The sequence below is a fragment of the Carcharhinus amblyrhynchos genome, chromosome 14, assembly GCF_965287045.1.
Source record: "Carcharhinus amblyrhynchos chromosome 14, sCarAmb.v2.hapA, whole genome shotgun sequence".
Taxonomy (NCBI): Eukaryota; Metazoa; Chordata; class Chondrichthyes; order Carcharhiniformes; family Carcharhinidae; genus Carcharhinus; species Carcharhinus amblyrhynchos.
Genome location: NC_137337.1, coordinates 61,869,962 through 61,891,433, shown reverse-complemented (window position 1 = coordinate 61,891,433; position 21,472 = coordinate 61,869,962).

Here is a 21,472-nt window from a genome sequence, read left to right as displayed (position 1 = left end):
TTGATTTTTGGTCAAAAGGTAAAACAGGCTTCAGATGCATACAAGCAGGCATGTCTGTTTGAAAGCATTGGGGTTAGCGCAGAATTTTGTTGTCCTAATGGTGATTACCATAATGTAAACTATCCTAGAAGTACTAACTTGTATTGTCGCTGGAGTAGTAATCCAGAAACCCAGGGTAGTGCTCTGGGGTCTTGGATTTGCCTGCCACCACAGCAGACAGTGAAATTTGAATTTAATAAACATCTGAAATTAAAAGTCTAATGACAACCATGAAATTGTTGTTGATTGTCGTAAAAATCCATTTAATTCACTCATGTCCTTTAAGGAAGGAAATCTGCTGTCTTCACCTAGTCCAGTCTATATGTGAATCTAGCTCTACAACAATGTGGTTGACTCTTAAATGCCCTCAGAGATGGGCAATAACTACTGGCATCACCAGCAATGCCCATATTCCATGAACAAATTCAAAGAAAATAGGAACTTGCAATGTTAACACTCAGCTGATTAGATGCATGTTTTGTGGAACAGTATATGTGGATTCCTTGCACTCACTTCCAGTGAAGTTGTGGAATCTGCTTGACACACAACAGCATATTGCAGGATGTTCAGGGTCTGAGAAAGAGGATACACATGTACTCGGAAGTCTGGGTGATGGGGGTCCAGAGGCAGAGGGATGTCTTGTGCCACACAGGGCGAGGATAACACATTACCCTTTTACCCCACACCCCCCCATCCCTCTGTCTCACAGCAGCCGATGTGGCCCTGCCTTATCTCATATCCCCCTTCAATTCCTCATCCAGGCCAAAGGGGACCTTTGGCAAGATGCTCATGACCAAGAATGCCCATTCTCCTGGTGACTCATGTTAAGCTAGAAAAGCATGGCATTCACTCTTTTAGGAAAACTCCCTGTAGAATTTCTGGAATAAATGTTGACCAAGTGTTGGCAAAGCGTCCCAGAAAGTCTCCCGACGTGTTTCACATCCCTCTTAACAGCTGTAACATCAATCACCAGCAGGTGGTGACTATCCATTTAAAGTGGTGAATATCCCTTTACTTTGTATGATTGAAATCAACATCAATGTCATGTTTACTCCCAAACACGTCAGTATATTGCATTAAGGCATCATTTCGAAACCTGGTAACCTTTATTTATAAATAGTGTGCACTAAACCTTATCCCTCTTCCTATTATGGACCAGGAACATGGCAGGTTTATTGCAAACAAGTCTCAGACTGGACAGCAAGCTACAAGTGACCTCAATGTCCCTGGACTAAATATGGATGAGAATCTGTTCCTGCTGTTTGTCATTTTCTGGTGACTCCGGCTGAAAATGTTTCTGTGGAGGTCAAATAAGAACAGGCGAACATGAGACTATGGTGTCAGTTGTGCTTGAATGTCCGACTCACACTTGCCCTTGTTCAAATGAGACAGCAATGATTTTTGAGTATTTGTTTTATGGAGTATTAGTAGTGGAAGATTTGGAGTGGTGAAGTTTGGATACTGAGCCAGCATGGACTGGTAGAGGTGTTTGATACGCCCTGAATATCTTATAGAAGGAAAGAACAGCAACCATAGCAGTGAAATTTTTCATGCTCGGCCCACTGTTTGGCCAATCGTGCAATCTGCCTCCAGGATTCAATTGAGCAAATGTAGAAATTGCAGGAAGGCAGTCAGTTACCCATAGTCGCTGGAACTTCACTGACATGATCACACTGGGCAACGACCATTTACCTGTCACTTACATGGGAAGTGATTCAGTTGCCCATCGTGTGAAAACTTCAGAGTATTTCCACTGACCAGAAAACAGTTAAGTGCTTAGATTGCAGCATAATCTTTATAAGTTCAGAGAAACTGGTTCACCAGCTGATGAGTAAATTTTGCAATGTTCTGTGTTTAGAAAGGAATTCACTCGTTCAACTCACTGGCTAAATCACTAGTGCACACACATTGGTGAGAAACAGTTTTCCTGTACTGAATGTGGGAGGAGGTCTACACAGCCATCCAACCTGCTCATTAAATAACGCATTCACACAGGAGTGAAGCTGTTTAACTGATCAGCATGTGGAAAGGGGTTATTTCAGATGCCCTCCCTGCTGACACACCAGTGTATTCACATTGGAGACAGGTTCCCAAGAGAGAAGTAAAACTTGAGAAGTGACTGGTACTGGTCCAGAATGGTCTTGTATACCTCAAATGGAACTCCAGTTTGGACCAGTACCATTAATTTCTAAGCTTTACAGATTTTTTTCTTCTGGGATACACGTTCACTGACCCACTTTCTGACACAAGTGGATTCACACTGGGAAGAGCCTATTTAAATGATTGGCCCGTGAAAAAGGTTTTGCTCACTATTCCTCCCTGATGAGCCAGGCACACATTCACATCTGCCTCTGCAGAGCAGTCATTCTGCTGGACCTGCTGAACCTTTGCAGAATTTTCTGTTTTTATTTCAGATTCTCAGCATCCACAGTATTTTGCTTTTGTTCATACTTGGCTGCAATTATTGTTGTGAATTGTGACCAGGATTGAACCTTGTTACGGCTGTGAGGCTTATTTATTTTGAGCTAAATAACCATTAAATCTGGCTGACATTTAATATTATATTTATTTCTAAGGTAAACCAGCTTTATTATATTGGCATGCTTTGTAAAAAGAAAAAATATAGAATTTGGATTTATAAAGCTCATTTCATAACCCCAGGACTTTGCAGCCAATGCAGTATTTTTTGAAGTGTTGTCACTGTTAAGTTGTGAAGTCTTCTTACGATACCAAGGGGCGACACGGTAGCACAGTGGTTAGCATTGTGACTTCACAGCTCCAGGCACTGGGTTCGATTCCCGGCTTCGGTCACTGTCTGTATGGAGTTTGCACATTCTCCCCGTGTCTGTGTGGGTTTCCTCCAGGTGCTCTGGTTTCCTCCCACAGCCCAAAGATGTGCGGATTAGGTTGATTGGCCATGCTAAAATTGCCACTTAGTGACCTGAGATGTGTAAATTAGAGGGATTAGCTCATAAATGTGTAGGGATATGAGGGTAGGGCCTGGGTGGGATTGTGGTTGATGCAGACTCAATGGACCACATGGCCTCTTTCGGCACTGTGGGGCTTCTTCTATGATACAAACTAACTGATAACCTGGAGGCCACTGCACTGTACCTCTTAAGAAATCCTGAATGTAATTGATCCCATTGCTTCAATAATTCAGCAGAAATTAGTCCAATAAAACAAAAAAGCCCAAATCAATTTCTGGTGTGCAATCTGCTCTACTTATTGAAATGTACACTCCAAAAGATTGGTAAATATTAAATGATAATTACTACTAACTAGCAGAGTGCACTCCAGCAAGCTCTTACTTTATCAATCAATTGGGTAGGGTGGTAGTTTTCCAGTGTTTTAAAGTTTTAAAAAATTTATTAGTGTCACAAGTAGGCTTACATTAACACTACAATGAAGCTACTGTGAAAATCACCTCATCCCCGCATTCCAGTGCCTGTTCGGTTACACCGATGGAGGATTCAGCATGGCCAATGCACCTAACCAGGACTTCTTTCAGACTGTGGGAAGAAACTGAAGCAGCCAGAGGAAACCCATGCAGACATGGGGAGAACATGCAGACTTCACACAGATATCCAAGGCCAGAATTAAGCCTGGGTCCCTGGCGCTGTGAAGTGGCAGTACTAACCACTGTGCCACCATGTCACCCCACATTTAGTTTATCAAGGATTCCTTCAAATTTTTTCTCATGGTCTGGTGATTTACTTTTGTTACTGGGGTGCCTCCAGAAAGTTACACTTCAGAGTTTGAATTAGATAACGCAATATATTGAACCACGTTGAAAGGAAAATATTGCAGATGTTGGAATCTGAACCAAAAACAGAAAATGGTGGAAAATCTCAGCAGGTCTATATGTTCTGACCTCCAGAGTGTTGAACTTATGGGTACCCCAATGATGCACTTGGTGACACCCCAAAATCCCAATGTAAGGATTACATGACAATTTTCCCAGGAAGTCAAAGGTAAAGTTACCATTTTCACAGATGACCATAGACTGTTTTCTTTTCTTACGGGGAGAGCTGACTGGTAGTGATTTAACCTAAGGATCACCGCATCTCAGATGACAGGGTTAAGAAGGTGGGGCCTTCATGAATAACCTCAGCCAATACAGAAATTGATCATACACTGTTGGCACCACTGCATCGCAAACTAGCCAACCAACCAACTGAGCTAACCAAAGTACTCTGTGCTAGAAACCATCCAATACACGAAATTAAATTGCAAACTTTGATATTCCAATTGTTATACCAAAATAGTTGGCCAGGAAGGTAGAATTAAACCAGTTTCTAACTCCTGGGTAACTGTGCTTCTGAGCCCCCACCATTCAACAAAAGGACAAAACAGGGTCATTGCCGAGGTTCTGCTTCTCCCAATTACACATCCAAGTGGTGACTTTCTGCCTCCAACCCTGAAATGATACTTTTACTTTGAGCCCCTCCCTGATGGTGTGCCTTGGTGATGTATTTCTTCCACCAGGCATGGCCCTGGCTTTGATCTGTTGTTCAGTTTCTGGGCCTGTGATGTCTCCATGCCACTTTGCACTTGTTGTTTGTAGAGAGCTAATTAATGTCTAGAACATGGTTGTCTCATGCTGGAGTTCTGTCTCATTAAGTAGAAGCTGTCAACAGACAGCCGTTGCTCAGGAATCCACACCTCTATCAAGATCGATTCCGAGGGCTGACGGAAAAGAGTGCTTGGGCTACTGAGGTGACCAGAGTTGGGGACATACTGAAGGGCAGAGAAATGGAATGGATGATGTTGCAAGAACCTCCCCCAGGAGCCTCAACCTTTGAGGCAACTTGGGGAAATTCCCTTTATGCCTTTCCATTCAGCATGGAGGGTTTTCCTGAATGGCCTGCTGCTGTATACCCTCCACTTCCTTACCTTCCCCCACTGTCAGGACATGCTATGCCATTCTGTTCTACTATCTGTCTCAGGGGAAGTCCACAGTGGAGGGCTTTCTACATGGCAATCCCCCTTTTTTCCATCAGAGATCTAGCTTGGAGGATGGGGAATGCAGCAATCCATGCAACTATAGACTAAAGTGGCTCACATGTTTTTTTTGCAACCAAGGGGAATCCATATTCCGTTTATATTTAGATTGTCCAAAGTTGCAGCCCCTTTGTAGTTATTTGAAGGGGCTTCTCCTCAATATTTGCATATACTTCAGCCCCATCATCCCGATCCGGTGCATAGGTGACACGGACAGAAGCAGACTTCCCCATAAACCTGTTGGCTAGCAACAAGTCCAGGGAGGGGGTGGACTGACACCGTACATACTCACGCGACTCGGCCAACGTTGTATACCTGATACGCTGCAGGAAAGGATGTCCTGAGGCATGGTAGTTCGGCAAGATCATACAGATGCTACTGCAATGGATGAATGGGCATTGCTCAATAATCACCAGGCACGGGTGTTCCCTTCCTGTTGGAGAACACTTCAGCTGGCAAGGGCATTCAGTCACCGATCTTCGGATAAGTTCTCCAAGGTGGCCTTCAAGACATAACAATGCAGAATCACTGAGCAAAAGCTGATAGCCAAATTCTGCACACATGAGGACGGCTTCAACCAGGATCTTGGGTTCATGTCACACTACGTGTAACCCTCGCCATTTGGCCTAGCCTTGCAAAATCTCACTAACTGTCCTGGTTTGAGACAATTTGCACATCTTTAACCTGTGCTTATCCCTCTCTTCATTTGCATTGTCTGTACCTGTAAAGACTTGGTTACCTGTTAAGACTCGCATTCCAACCATTATCTTCCAATTGACTCTGTGTCTATATATGCACTGTTTGTGAACCCAACTCTCCACTCACTTGATGAAGGGGCAGCGCTCCGAAATCTCCTGATACCAAATAAACCTGCTGGATTTTAACCGGGTGTTGTGACAGTTCTGACTGTACTAATGTACTCATTTACTATTAGGCTTTATATCTCTAGTTATTGCTTTTCTAGGTTCTTCATCGATCCCCTGTTCATCTTTTTGTTCTATATTGAACTCCTTTACCTTCCTCTCTATCGGATTTATATATGTTATTTTCCCTTCTTATTTAGAATGGAGTACAAGACCTTATTTTTAACTAATTTACGGGATGTGGGCATTGCTGACTATGCCAACATTCATTGCCCATCCTGAATTGCCCTTCAAAAGGTGTTGCTGAGTTGCCTTCTTGAACTGCTGCAGTCTCTATGGTGTAAGTACATCCAAAGTGCTGTTAGGAAGAGAGTTCCAGGATTTTGACCCAGCGACAGTAAAGGAACAGCAATATGTTTTCAAGTCAAGATGGTGGATGATTAGAGGGGAAGTTGGGTAGTGTTCTCAAATTCCTGCTGCCAATTGTCCTTATAAGTGATAATGTTTGAAGGTTTACAGGGTTTCACCTGAGGAACCTTGGTGTGTTCCGGTAATGCATCTTTCAGATGGTACACAATGCTGCCACTGCTTGTCAGTATCAGAGGGAATGAATGTTTGTGGATGGGATGCCAATCAAGTTTGATTTGATTTGATTTATTATTGTCATATGCATTTGTATAGAGTGAAAAGTATTGTTTCTTGCATGTTATATAGACAAAGCATACTGTTCATAGAGAAGGAAGGAGAGAATGCAGAATGTAGTGTTACAGTCATAGCTAGAGTTGTAGAGAAAGATCAATGTACCATGAGGTAGGTCCATTCAAAAGTCTAATGGCAGCAAGGAAGAAGCTGTTCCTGAGTCGGCTGATACGTGACCTCAGACTTTTGTATCTTTTTCCCGATGGAAGAAGGTGGAAGAGAATATGATTGGGATATGTGGGGTCCTTGATTGTGCTGGTTGCTTTTCCAAGGCAGCAGAAAATATAGACAGAGTCAATGGATGGGTGGCTGGTTTGCGTGATGGACTGGGCTTCATTCATGACCCTTTGGGGACATTCACGCGATGGGTCGTACTGGGACTGCTCTTGGTTGTTCGAGATTGGCCTAGTGCTTCATGTCGTTAGTGTGTGCCTAAACTGGACAAGATACTGGGCAAGACGACAGCTCAGTGACTATCACTGATTGCTGTGCAGACACATGGATTTGGGCCGGTGTCTGTGGGAGTTTGCGCATTCTCCTCGTGATTGTGTGGGTTTTCTCCGGGTGCTCCGGTTTCCTCCCACACCCCAAAGATGTGCTGTTAGGCTGATTGGCAGGAATAAATTGTTCCTAAATCAGTTTCCCTCAATCTGGACGGCCATAAAACATTAGATAGGGGTCATGGTTAGAGAGGTGGACTGGTGGTGTTGAGATGGCAGCGCGGGCTCATTGGGCCGAAGGGCCTGTTTCCCAGGCTGATTTTGTTCTTTGTTCTTCGTAGTTTCTTTCAGTCTTGGACAGAGCAGGAGCCATGCAACCAGAAAGAATGTTTTCTATGGTGCACCTATATATGTTGGTGAGAATCGTAGGGGACATGCCAAATTTCCTTAGCCTCCTGAGAAAATAGAGGCATGGTGGGCTTTCTTAAGTATAGCATCAGCATAGAGGGACCAGGACAGATTTTTGGTGATCCAGACACCTAGAAACATGAAACTCTCAACCATTTCCACTTCATTCCACTACTTGATGTAGGCAGGGGCAAGTCCTCCACCATGCTTCCTGAAGTTGATGACTATCTCCTTTGTTTCATTGACATTAAGGGAGAGATTATTGTCATTGCACCAGTTCACCAGATTCTCTATCTCTTTCCTGTACTCCGTCTTATCATTGATTGATCTGACCCACTACGGTGGTATCATCAGCACTTGAAAATCAAGCTGGAGGGGAATTTGACCACAAAATCATAGGTGTATAAGGAGTACAGTAAGGGGCTAAGGATACAACCTTGCTGGGTACTTGTGTTGAGGATTATTGTAGAGGAAGTGTTGTTGCATATCCTTACTGATCGCAGTCTGTGGATTAGGAAGTTGAGGATCCAGTTGCAGAGGGAGGACCTGAGCCCCAGGCCATGGAGTTTGGACCTGCATTTTGTGGGGATAATGGTGTTGAAGGCTGAGTTGTAGTCAATAAATAGGAGTCTGACATAGGTGTCTTTGTTAGCCAGGTGTTCCAGTGTTGAGTGTAGATCCAGGAAGATGGCATCTGCCGTGGACCTGTTGCGGCAATAAGCAAATTGCAGTTGATCCAGGCAAGCTGGGAGGACAGAATTGATTCGTGCCATTAAACACTTCATAATGATGGATGTCAGAGCCACCGGACGATAATAATTAAGACATGCTGTCTGAATTTTCTTTGATACAGGGCTGATGGTTGTATTCTTGAAGCAGATAGTGATCTCAGATTGGTGTAAAGAGAGGTTGAAGATGTCTATGAATACTCAAGCCAGCTGGTCCATGTAGGATCTGAGTCCCCATCTGGGTATTCCAACCGGACCAGTAGTTTCCATGAATTGACTTTCAAGAAGGTTGTCTGAGATCTATGATGGTGACCTCACACATGGGTTCAGCCGAGGCTTTCAGGGTGGAAGGGGTGCTGTCGCTGACCTCTTGCTCAAAACAGGCATAGAATGCATTGAACTTGTTGGAGAGGGATGCATTGGGTTGGACAATTCTACATTCCTTCATCTTGTAGCCTGTCGTGTCTTGCACACCTTGCCATAGTTGGTGGGAGTCCATTGGGCTAGCCTGGGACTCTAGTTTGGCCTGGTACTCTCTTTTAGTATCTTTGATGGGTTTCCGTAGATCATATCTGGATTTCTTGTATAAGTCAAGGTCATCTGACCTGAACGCCTCGGATTTGGGCTTCAGCAAGCAATGGAAACATGAATTTGCCTTTTTGACACACAGTCTTCTACACACTTACTAATGAAGTCAGTTACTGCAGTGGCCTACTCGTTCAGATTGGTCGTTGAGTTCTTAAATATTGAGCAGTCTGCAGACTTGAAGCAGTGGGCTGATCCTCTAGAGTGTTGTTGGAACTGCTCATACCCAGGCAGTTTATCAATTTAGGTATTCAAGTGTTGAGTTGCTCACTGCAGGATTCCCACCCTCAGAAATAAGAGCAGAAGTAGGCCGTTTAGCCTCTTGAGCATGCTCCATTATTCAATGAGGTCATGATTGATCTGATAGCAGCCTTAATTCCACTTTCTTGTCTGCATTCTTGTAACTCTTGACTCCCTTGTAGTTGAAGAATCTATCTAACTTAGTCCTGAACATGTTCAATGATCCAGCCTCCCCTGCTTTCTAGGGAAGGGAATTCCAAAGGTTAATGATCCTCTGAGAGAATAAATTTATCCTCATCAGTCTTTAATGAGAAACCCTCTCCTTAATTTTAAATTGTGTCCCCCACTCCTAGATTCTCCCGCGAGAGAAAATTGTGATTTATTAATTCATTTTGCCTTGCCCTGAGCCTTGCCAGTTTTCTGTTTTGTTGACCTGAATGCCTGTCAGCTGCACACAATGATGACTCCCTGCTGTGATTTTATCTCCTCTGAGCTGTCAAACTCTTGACACTTTGTGGATCCTGGGTACCATTCAGAAATGTTCACTATGGTGAAATGGGAGCTAATTGCACAACTAACTACCTCAATTGGCTTCCCACTGCCTCCAGTAAAAAAGGAACGTAAGTGAGAATACCATTGAGAAGTCTGCATGAAGCTTCCCTTTCAGAAGTTCTCTGCTTCCTGTCTCAAAGCCATTTTCATGGGGCTGGGAAAATTTGGGCTATTGTGTCTTTCTCGTTTAAGTCAGTCCTTAAAAACCTACCTCTTTGTCCAAGCTTTTCATCACCTGTCTTAATATCTTTTTACAATGCTTGGTGTCAAATTTTGTTTATTAATGAACCTGCAGACTGCCTTGGGATATTTTCAGAAAGACAGGAAGTCTTGGAGTTATGTATCAACTATAACAACCTTGGGACGTGATCAAACAATTTCCAATCATTTAAATACTTCTGAAGAAAACAAAATACTCTGGGTGCTGGAAATATGAAAGAAGAACATAATGTGTGCAATAGGTTTACTAGCATTGTGCAGTGAGAAATATCATTAACGTTTCAAATCGGATAACTACTTTTGAAGTGAGGGAAGTTAGGAATGTGATAGATTTAATACTGTTGAAAGTGGGGATAGGTTAGAGTGCAGGGGAGATTAAATACCAAAGACGTTGCGGGACAAAAGGCGATGGGAATGATGATTGTTGTAATAAAGAAGCCAAACATTGGTCTAGGGTAGGTATTAATGGCAGAATAAAGATTGGCTCTGACTGAAAGCAAAAGCAAGAAAACATCACAGGTAGGCAAAAAAAATGTACTTTAATGTTTGGTCACTCATATGAGGTAGGATTTGCAGCAGTCAATTTGCACACAGCTCAAGGTTCTGCAAATAGCAATCTGATAATGGCTAGTAATATTGTTGATTAAGAGATAAATATCAGCCAAGACACTTGAGAGAGCTCTTCATTATAGTGTCATGGAACTTTTTACATCCATCTGAAAAAGCAGCTGATCAATACTTCATCTGAAAGATGGCATCTTTGAAAGTGCAGTCCTTTATTTATGGTACAATGGAATGTCAACATTGATTCAGTGTTCAAGTCTCTGGAAAGTAACTTAAATCCACAATCTGCTGTCTCAGAGGTAAGAAAACTACTGATTGACTGATGATTCAGAAGTGCTAGAATTTAGTTATGATATCTGGACATTTTAAGAGTGGCAAAGCTGTCAGTGTTCAATGAAATTGCATCATGTGAAAGACCCAGCACCTTGAGGAGTATGCATAAACTCTACAACAGCAACAACAAGTTCTGATTATCTCATATTTAATGCAATGATACATCTCAACTGTCGCAAGATGCTTCACAGGAGCATTGTAAAACAAAGAATGACACTGAACCACTTGAAGGGATATTAGGTCAGATGACCAAAAGCTTGGGTAACGAGGGAGATTTTAAGGAGTGTCTTAAAGCAGGAAAGTGAGGTACAAAGGCAGAGATGTAGTGGATGATATTCAGGAAGTGGACTAAGTAACTGAAAGCATGGCCACTGATAGTGGAGCAACTAAACTTTGGGGTACACAAATCGCAAGGACTGCTGATATCTCAGAGGGTTGTGAGGCAGGAAGAGATTACAAAGATAAAGAGGACAATGAAGAGGTTGTGAAGAGATTTGTAAAAATCAAGTAATTTGATCTGAAGTCTGTGTAGGTCGACAAGCACAGGACTGATAGGGAACTGGGACTTGCTTTGGGTAAACACATAGGCACCAGACTGTTGAATTATCTGAAGTTCAAGAAAGATAGGCTACAGGAGACTAGCCAGAAGTGTGTTTGAGTGATTGGGTCTAGACATAAAGAAGGCACAAACGCTGGCCATGGACTAGGTATGGCTGTTAGGTGCCCTAGGAAAACATTCAGCCTTCTCACAATTCGCTTTCAAAAATTCAATGTTATGCATGATTATGAATAAAAATTCTAAATTTTTAATTGTAGATTTATTTTACATGCAAAGGAGAATATTATGATATCATACATTCCCATTTCATAGAATATGTATTGGAAGGAATGCACATTCTCATGTATGTTGTGGCTCACATGGTGTGATGCCATGTGTTACTGCAACAGCTATAAAGTGATTTTATGCACAATTTATGCAGTCAGTAATCAGTACAAAGAAACAAAGAACAAAGAACAAAAACAGCCCGGGAAACAGGCCCTTCGGCCCAACGAGCCCGCGCCGCCATCTCAACACCACCAGTGCCCCTCTCCACCCACGACCCTTGTCTAATGTTTTATGGCCATCCTGATTGAGGGAAACTGATTTAGGGACAATTTATTACTGCCAATCAGCCTAACAGCACATCTTTGGGGTGTGGGAGGAAACCGGAGCACCCGGAGAAAACCCACGCAAGTACAGGGAGAATGCGCAAACTCCCACAGACACCGGCCCAAATCCATGTGTCTGCACAGCAAACAGTGATAGTCACTGAGCTGTCGTCTTGCCCAGTATCTGGTCCAGTTTAGGCACACACTAACGACATGAAGCCAATCTCGAACAACCAAGAGCAGTCCAAGTACGACCCATCGCGTGTATGCCCCTCATTGGACACAAGGCGGACTGACTTAAAACCTGTGAATGAAAAGGAAAAAAAAAATTATTATTGTACCATATCCATTTACCTTACCAGGGTCGCCCCAATGCTAATGACCCCTATTTAAAACAATCTCCTATATCCACCCATCTCCAACCCACTCATGTGCCTGTCTAAGTTACTCTTAAATGACTCTAGCGTGTTTGCCTCCACCACCTTACTTGGCAGAGCATTCCATACTCCCACTACCCTCTGTGTGAAAAACCTCCCTCTCATATCTGTGTTATACCCCTCCCCCCTCACCTTAAGCCCATGGCCCCTTGTCCTACGTGTCTCTATCATAGAAAATAGCTTACCTCTGTTTACTCTATCTATACCCTTCATAATCTTATATACCTCTATTAGATCCCCCCTCAGTCGCCGTCTTTCAAGGGATAAGAGCCCCAATTTCTTCAATCTTTCCTCATACCCCAGTCCTTCCATACCAGGCAACATCCTGGTAAACCTCCTCTGCACTCTCTCCAGAGTCTCCATGTCCTTCCGGTAGTAAGGCGACCAGAACTGGACGCAGTACTCTAAATGCGGCCTAACCAACGTTCTGTACAACTGCAACATTAGACTCCAGCTCTTATATTCTATACCCCTTCCTATAAAGGCTAACATACCATAGGCTTTCTTCACCACACTCTCCACTTGCACTGCCACCTTCAAAGACTTGTGCACTTGCACCCCCAGGTCTCGCTGCGATTCTATACTCCTTACAGGCTTACCCTTTATCATATAACTCCCCCCTACATTATTCCGGCCAAAATGCATCACCTCACATTTACCTGGATTAAACTCCATTTGCCTTGTATCTGCCCAATCAACCAGCCTATCAATATCCCGTTGTATTGCCAGACACTGCTCCTCACTGCCCGCCAATCCAGCCATGTTGGTGTCATCAGCAAATTTGCTGATCATACCACCTACTCCCTCTTCCAAATCATTTATATACACTACAAAGAGAAGAGGTCCCAGTACTGAGCCCTGTGGCACACCACTAGTGACAGACCTCCAGCTAGAAAAGGACCCCTCCACTACTACTCTCTGACTCCTCTTTGCAAACCAGTTCTCTACCCATCTAGATACCTGGCCACGTATCCCATGAGCTTTAATCTTCTCTACCAACCTACCATGAGGGACTTTGTCAAACGCCTTACTGAAATCCATATAGACGACATCAACGGCTTGTCCTTCGTCGACCGTCTTTGTCACCTCCTCAAAGAATTCTACCAGATTCATAAGGCAAGACTTCCCCTTTACAAAGCCATGCTGCGTATCCTTAATCAGATCGCAATGCTCTAAGTGCTCATACATCCTATCCCTAAGAATCTTCTCCATCAACTTGCCTACTACTGACGTTAAACTCACCGGCCTATAGTTACCCGGGCTGTCCCTCCTACCCTTTTTAAACAATGGTACCACGTTCGCTATCCTCCTGTCCTCTGGGACCTCACCTGTGTCCAAAGAAGAGACAAAGATTTGTGTCAGAGGCCCAGCAATCTCATCCCTCGCCTCCCTAAGCAGCCTAGGATAAATGCCATCGGGCCCCGGAGATTTATCGGTTTTAATGCTACCTAAAAGCCCTAACACTTCTTCCCTCGTAATCAATAGATCTTTCAATTGGTCTACCGCTCCCTCGATGACCGTACCAGACACCAAGCCCCTCTCCGTCGTGAATACCGACGCAAAGTATTCATTCAGGATCTCCCCCATTCCCTCTGCCTCCAATTCCCCACGTCTGTCCCTGAGAGGACCGATTTTATCCCTAGCCACCCTTTTGCTCTTAAGATAGGAGTGAAACGCCTTTGGATTCTCCTTAACTCTACCTGCCAAAGCCATCTCATGCCCCCTCTTTGCTCTCCTAACTCCCCTTTTGAGATCCCTCCTACTCTCTCTGTATTCCTCCAACACTCTCTCCGTTCCCAGCTGCTTAGACCTGACATACGCCTCTCGTTTCTTCCTAACCAGGTCTTCTATATCTCTAGTAATCCATGGCTCTCTAATCCTACCTTTCCCATCCTTTCTCCTAACCGGCACATGCCTTTCCTGCACCCATTGCAGTTTTCCCTTGAAAGACTCCCACATGCCTAACGTGGTCTTGCCTTCCAACAGCCTATCCCAGTCTGTATCCCTAAGCTCCTGCCTAATCCGGCTGTATCTAGCCTTCCCCCAATTTAGCAACATTCCCTTAGGACAGCTCTCATCTTTTTCCATTCGTATCCTAAAGTAGACGGAGTTGTGGTCACTATTAGCCACATGTTCGCCTACTGCAACCTCAACCACCTGACCCGGCTCATTGCCCAGAACTAAATCCAGTATAGCCCCCTCCCTAGTCGGGCTATCTACATACTGTTACAAGGATCCTTCCAATGCACATCTTACGAATTTCTCCCAGTCCGACCCCCCAATCCACCCCAGGGAGATTACAATCTCCCACTACAACAACCCTGTTCTTCCTACACTTGTCCAAAATGTCCCTACATATATCCACTTCCACTGCCCGCAGGCTGTCGGGCGGCTATAGTACACTCTTAGCATAGTAATGGCCCCCTTCCTATTCCTCAACTCCACCCACAGAGACTCAATTCCCAACCCCCCCATGTTATCCTCCCTCTGCACCGCTGTGATCTGCTCCCTAACTAAGAGCGCCACTCCCCCTCCTCTTTTCAACCCTCCCCATCACACCTAAAACACTAGTACAGCAGAGTAGGCTAGATTAAATTATTTTGTTGACATTATTTTCTTGTTTTCAGTTTTGGAAATCAGGCGGATGTGCCAATTTGTAAAACTGGGCCATGAAATGAATGAGGGATATAATATGACATTTTGGAAGAGACTGCAAAATAAATAACATAGAAATCTATATATATGTCAGTATGTGTGGATGCTTATCAGTGAATCTAGATGTTTCATCCCCAAAGCTGTTTGTTTATTTCAGTAGTTCCATGAATAGTTCATTCCATTTTCTGCTGTCCCTCAAAGTTTGCCACTCTAGTTGATCAACTAGTTTGCCTCGTGATTGCACTGACCCTGATATGGGTTTCAACAGCTGAGAAGCTGAGTTGGGAGCAAAGTCAGGGAGTGTCAGGAAGGTGGAAAGAGATGGCCTTAGTGATGACACAAATATGAAACATAGAAACGTAGAAGATAGAAGCAGGAGGCCCTTTGGCCCTTCGAGCCTGCTCCACCATTCATTACGATCATGGCTGATCATCCGACTCAATAGCCTAATCCTGCTTTCTCCCCCATAACCTCTGATGAGTGGAAAAGGAATTCCTAAATTTCTGTGGTCCATTCTGTGCTACTCCAGAGCACTTGTTCCTGGTCCACAGGCAATTGGATTAAATGGAGGAAATTAAAAGATTTGGGATAATTGCGTAGTTATATCTGACCGGAAATGGAAGTATGACTCAACTTTCAAAATGAAAATCTGAAGTTACACCCCTTCTCAAATTTATCAGAATTTTAAAATCTTTTTCAACAGGAAGAATGATATTAAACTGGAAAGGGTGCAAAAAAGAAGTTACTGGGGCTGGAAGGCTTGAATTATGAGGAGAGGTTGGACATGCTGGGATATTTTGTCCTGGAGCGTAGGCGGATGAGGGCTGTCCTCGTAGAGATTTCTAAAATTATGAGGGGTATAGATAAGATGAATAGCCAAGGTATTTTCCCCAGGGTAGGGGAAGCCAGAACTAGAGGGCATAGGTTTAAGATGAGAAGGGAAAAGTTTAAAAGGGACCTGAAAGACAACCTTTTCAGACAGAGGGTGGGGCCAGAGGATCTGGCAGTGGCAGGTACAATTACAACATTTAGTTGACATTTGGACAGGTACATCGATAGGAAAGGTTTAGAGGGATATGAATCTAACACAGGGAAATAGGACTAGTTCAGTTTAGGAAACCCGGTTGGCATGGATGAGTTGGGCCAAAGGACCATATTTCCGTGCCATGTATCTCTCTGACTCTAAAGTTTTTCTGACAATTTTTCACGTTTGAATGATTTCTTAGGTTTCCAAATGTTAACATTTAAATGACTGTTTAACCACATTCATCAGACTTTTTAAATATTTAACTGTAATTCACTTTTTATAATGTGGAGTTGCCAGGGTTGGACTGGGGTAGGCACAATAGCTTTGGTAACTTGTGCTACCAAATAAACCTGCTGGACTTTAACCTGATGTTGTGAGACCACTTACTGTCACTTTTTATACGCCACATCTGCTTTTTAAACCATTTCAATCCATAATTTTTTTAATGGTTCTGATCAAATTTATCCTTCTTAATCATTTGTTCCAATGACTTTGTAACATGAATCTATTACAACAGGTACTGCAGCAGCTTACTTTTGACAAATTGCGTGGGCCTGACTCTTATCACCAAGTCCTGTAAGCAATGCTTGATACTCACACTAGAGGACGCTGCAGTTCCACACTGAGGCCCACATGATGACGGTTTCCTTCTTTCCATCAAGTTAAATTCTCATCCTCACCATTGTGTCAGGTAATTTCATGACCATCGATTTGCCACTGACCGCAAAATCGGGAGCCCTAATTTATAGACTGTGAAAGGAGCTATATAATTTCATGTTGTTTGTTTTGTTAATACAAACTGGAACCAACCCAAACGCTTAAAACTGTCATGAGGATCAATTCATGATTATTCAGTGCAAGAAATAGCCAGTCTTCTATGATATTATGTACATAGCTAGGGTAAGCCTATCTTTGCTCTGTGATAAACCTTGCACTGCCTGTGCATCCTTCCTCCCTTCCAGATTGCAAGCAGTTTTCAAAAATCACTACAGCATATTTCACTCTGCCTCTTTCAATCTTTTACAGCACCACTCAACACCAGATACATTCCCTTATAATATTCCTTTCTCTGCCGCACAACTGCAGTCTTGTGCACACTAGCAACACTAGAATCAGAGAATTCCTACAATGCAGGAGGAGACCATTTTGACCCATTGAACTGCACCAACAAGAGTCCCACCCAAGCCCTATCCCCATAACCCCACCTATTTACCCTACTAATTCACCCTGACATAAGGGGCAATTTAGCATAGCCAATCAACCTAACCCATATATTTTTGGACTGTGGAAGAAAACTGGAGCACCTAGAGGAAACTCACGCAGACATGGGGAGAAAGTGCAAACTCTACACCAGACACCCAAGGCCGGAATTGAACGTGGGTCTCTGGCGCTGTGAAACAGCAGTGCTAACTGCTATGCTACCATGCTGTCCTTGACTAGAGCACTAAAGTACCCTGACATGTATATCATCCGCAGTACTTACTATCACACAGAAACGTTTCCGTCTTTCTTGATTCCGACCCTGTCACAACTCATCTGCAGTTGAAACCCTTAACTGTGCTTTACTTAGCTCTAGACTTGAATACTCCAATGCTTTCTTGGACGCCCATCTCCACGCTCCACCCCTTCACCCCACTCCACCATAAACCTGATCTCTTCCAAAACTCTGCTACCCTTATCCTAACTTGTAACATGTTCCATTCAACCATTATCCTTAGATTGTCTCCTAGTTCAATAACACCTTAAAGTATTAGCTTTATCAAATCCCTCAATGGCCTCATTCCTCTTATTTTCTGTAACTCCCTACAATCAACATTCCCATAAAGCTGCCTGCATCTGTGGTCACACAACAGAGCAGAAAGTCTTTGCAGGCAATGTTCCCTGTGCAAACATTTAAAGATACCACACACAACAATGCAATTTAAAGGGAACATTGCTTACAACCTTCTCAGATCTCTGCCTTCTTAACCACCTCAGATTTTAATTGCTCCACCATTGATGACCTTGCTTTCAGCTACCCAAGCCTGTAGCTTTGGAAAATGCTACTAATTTTCCCACTGGCAGCCAGGTAGGAAGTTGCCTCCAGGAGACGGTTCCAGTGAAGTATAGAGGGTGGGTTCCTGAGGCTGCAGGCCCGCTTAGAAAAGCTGCAGTTTTGGAAGGCCAGCAGCACACTGTGATTCAACTCTATGCATTTCAGGGTACAAAAGTTTGGTGAACGTGGAGATTGCCCCTTTAAGAGTAACACAGCAGAACAGGGTCACCTGACTTGGGGGACAAATTAGGTTGAGAGTGTGTAGTTACTCCAAGAGATGGAGCTCTCTCTGAGGCAAAATACAGTCTGAAAACACGAAGGGACTGGGGCAGTTGGTGGGCTGTTCCAGGGTAGCAGATGAGCTACCATTCTTTGTACAATTAGTAGTCTCACAACACAGTTAAATTCCAACGGGTTTATTTGTAGCACAAGCTTTTGGAGCACTGCTCCTTCATCAAGTGGGTGAAGACTTGGGTTCATAAACAGGGTGTATATAGGCACATACTCAATTTACAAGATAATGTTTGGAATGCAACATCTATCTGATACACTGCAGGAAAGGATGTCCCGAGGCATGGTACATTGAGAAGACCATGCAGATGCTATAACAGCAGATGAAAGGACACTCTTCAACAATCACAAGGCAGGAGTGCTCCCTTCCTGTTGGGGAACACTTCAGCAGTCACGGGCATTCAGCCTCTGATCTTCAGGTTAGCATTCTCCAAGGCAGCCTTCACAACACACAACACAGAATCGCTGAGCAGAAACTGATAGCCAAGTTCCGCACACATGAGGATTGCCTCAACCAGGATCTTGGGTTCACGTCACATTGTCTGTAACCCCCATGACTTGCCTGGGCTTGAAAAATCTCACTAACTGTCCTGGCTGGACACAATTTACACCTCTTTAACATGTGCTTAACCCTTTTCCACTAGCATAGTCTGCACCTGTAAAGACCTGATTACCTGTTAAGGCTCCCATTCCAACCATTAACTTGTAATTGATTCTGTGTCTATCTATACACTCTGTTTGTGAACCCAACTCTTCATTCACCTAATGAAGGGGCAGCACTCCGAAAGTTCATGCTACCAAATAAACCTGTTGGACTTTAACCTCGTGTTTTAAGATGACCTACTATGCCTATCTCAGTCTAATGGCAGTATCTCCATATCCTTTGCACAGCTTTGTCAGTGATGACCAGCACGAGGAGAGCCACCACACCCGAGAAGGAAGGAAGGAAGACCAGAGCCAGAGTGTCAGACCAGACCAAAGGACCAAACTATGCAGACGACTACCAAGACCAATGCACAAATAAAGGCCAATATGTGCTTGGGCACTTACCAGTCATGCAAAGTTATGTCAAGGTCTTGTATTGGACTTGAACTTTAGTATTTTCCTGTAAGATAACTTATTGTTGATTGGGTGGGTGATTATTGATTGTGTGGGTTTAAATAAATATTGGTTGTACTAATAAGACATCTACTTGTGGTTATTTGTCCACTGTATAAGGGTTAAAACAGACTGTATAGCAGGCAAGAGGCAGTATTTATCATGCAAGAGATGTAGCCCACCACTGACTGGCTGTGGGATCTTCTGATCCCGTCGTTGTCAACGGAGTTCCCATTGAATGCACCCCTCGCCGTTTTGAGACCCACAGCAGGTGTGCAGTGTCAGGCGGGACTGGAAAAACCTGCCAGCGTGAATGGCCAGAAAGTCCCAGCTTATGATTCTGGGCAATGGATGAAAGAGAGGAATCATTGAAGGGCAAGAGATTATTTTGCAATTCTGCTGAGATCTCCCTGCATTCAGCTTGTTAGGAGGCATTAATAATGTTTCTGGAGCATGTTCCAAGTAGCCTTGTGATGTCACATGAATTAGAAGCACTAATAGGCCATTCGGCCCCCTGAGTCTGCTCCATCATTTAAAACAATCACAATTGGTCTGATTGTAACCTCAGCTCTATACTCACATCGCCCCCAATAACCTCTCACATCTTGCCTATCAAGAATTAATCGAGCTCTGCCTTAAAAATTTTCATACACTGCCTTTTGAGGAAGGGAATTCCGAAGCTGGAATTCTCCAATGTAGTATAGCTTGCCACCACTGCCAGAGAGAACTGAGAACTTGGCGCTCAGCCAAATTACCATTCACTCCAGCAGGAACAGAAAATCTCAGCTGTGGTCAGAGAATTCCGACCAAAGACTCATAGCAATCAAATTTTCTGTGAAAAACAAGGTCAATGCAAACTAACTGTGGTTAACGAAATGAAAAATTGCTCCGATAACTAAGATAACTCAGAATGTGGAGAACATGCCAGGAGATCTCAGAGATGCTGTAATTGTGGCCATCTTCAAGAAAGGTCCCACTGCAGTAGCCACAGAGGAATTTCCCTGCTGTCAGTCACAGGGAAGGTCATCACAAAAGTTCTCCTTCAGCACCTTCACCCTGTATCAGGGAGCTCCTCCCAGAATCCCAATGCAAATTCCATCCGTTAAAGGGCACAACGGACATGACCTTCATAGTGCAGCAACCAAAAAGTAAGAAGAAATGCAAAGAACATCACCAACCCTTGCACATTCCCTAATTTGATCTCATAAAGGCCTTCAATACTGCCAACCATGAGGGGATTATGGAGCATCTTCCTCCATTCTGGCTGCCCTCAAATATTTGTCACCATCCTCCATCTGCTCCATGATGTCATGTAATCCTGACCAATGTATCCACCACAGACCCAGTTTAGGTTCAGACTGGGGTCAGTTAAAGTTGTGTCATTGCAACAACACTCCATCTCACCCTCAGCAAGTTCCCCGCTGAAGTGGGGAACAAACAGGATTCTATTCAACCCCTACTGCCTGCAGGCCAGATCCAAGATTGTCCCACCCTCAGGCTTCATTTTCCCACTTATGTTCATGTCAGGCAGGTTCGGTAATGGGAGTGGAAAATATCGCGAGCGCTGCAATGTCAGAATGGGTGCGTGACATGATTGTCCCTTCCCCCATCAATGATGGACACATTTTGAAAGGCTACTACTCCTGCTTCTAATTTCTATATGTTTCTATATTTTTTGATGTTCAACATTGGGAACAACATTTCAATACATTACCACATCATTATCAGGCTTCTATGCTTGAATCATCACTGCCCCCGCCCCTCCAGCTAGTTGGAAAATCTATGAATGGTGGTGTGATGGTAGAATGGTGTGAATCACAACTGTTCTCTAGGGCATGCACCTGATCAGCAGATGCCCAGGGGAGCTCAGGTGAATGCAGAAGTGAGAGGATCATGCCTTGGCAATACCACGGACAATACCTGCGTAGTGCCAAGTGACAATGCCAGGGCTTTCGGAGCCGAGACCAGGGGATGCCAGGGTTTCCAGGGTGAATTGCTTTGCTCTTACTTTGCTGGAACAGCCATTAGAATTGGTGCCCTGATCCTTGGCTGTCTAAGCTGCTGGCAGGGCCAGTGAACCAGAGGCCTGCCTGCTAGTGATATGTC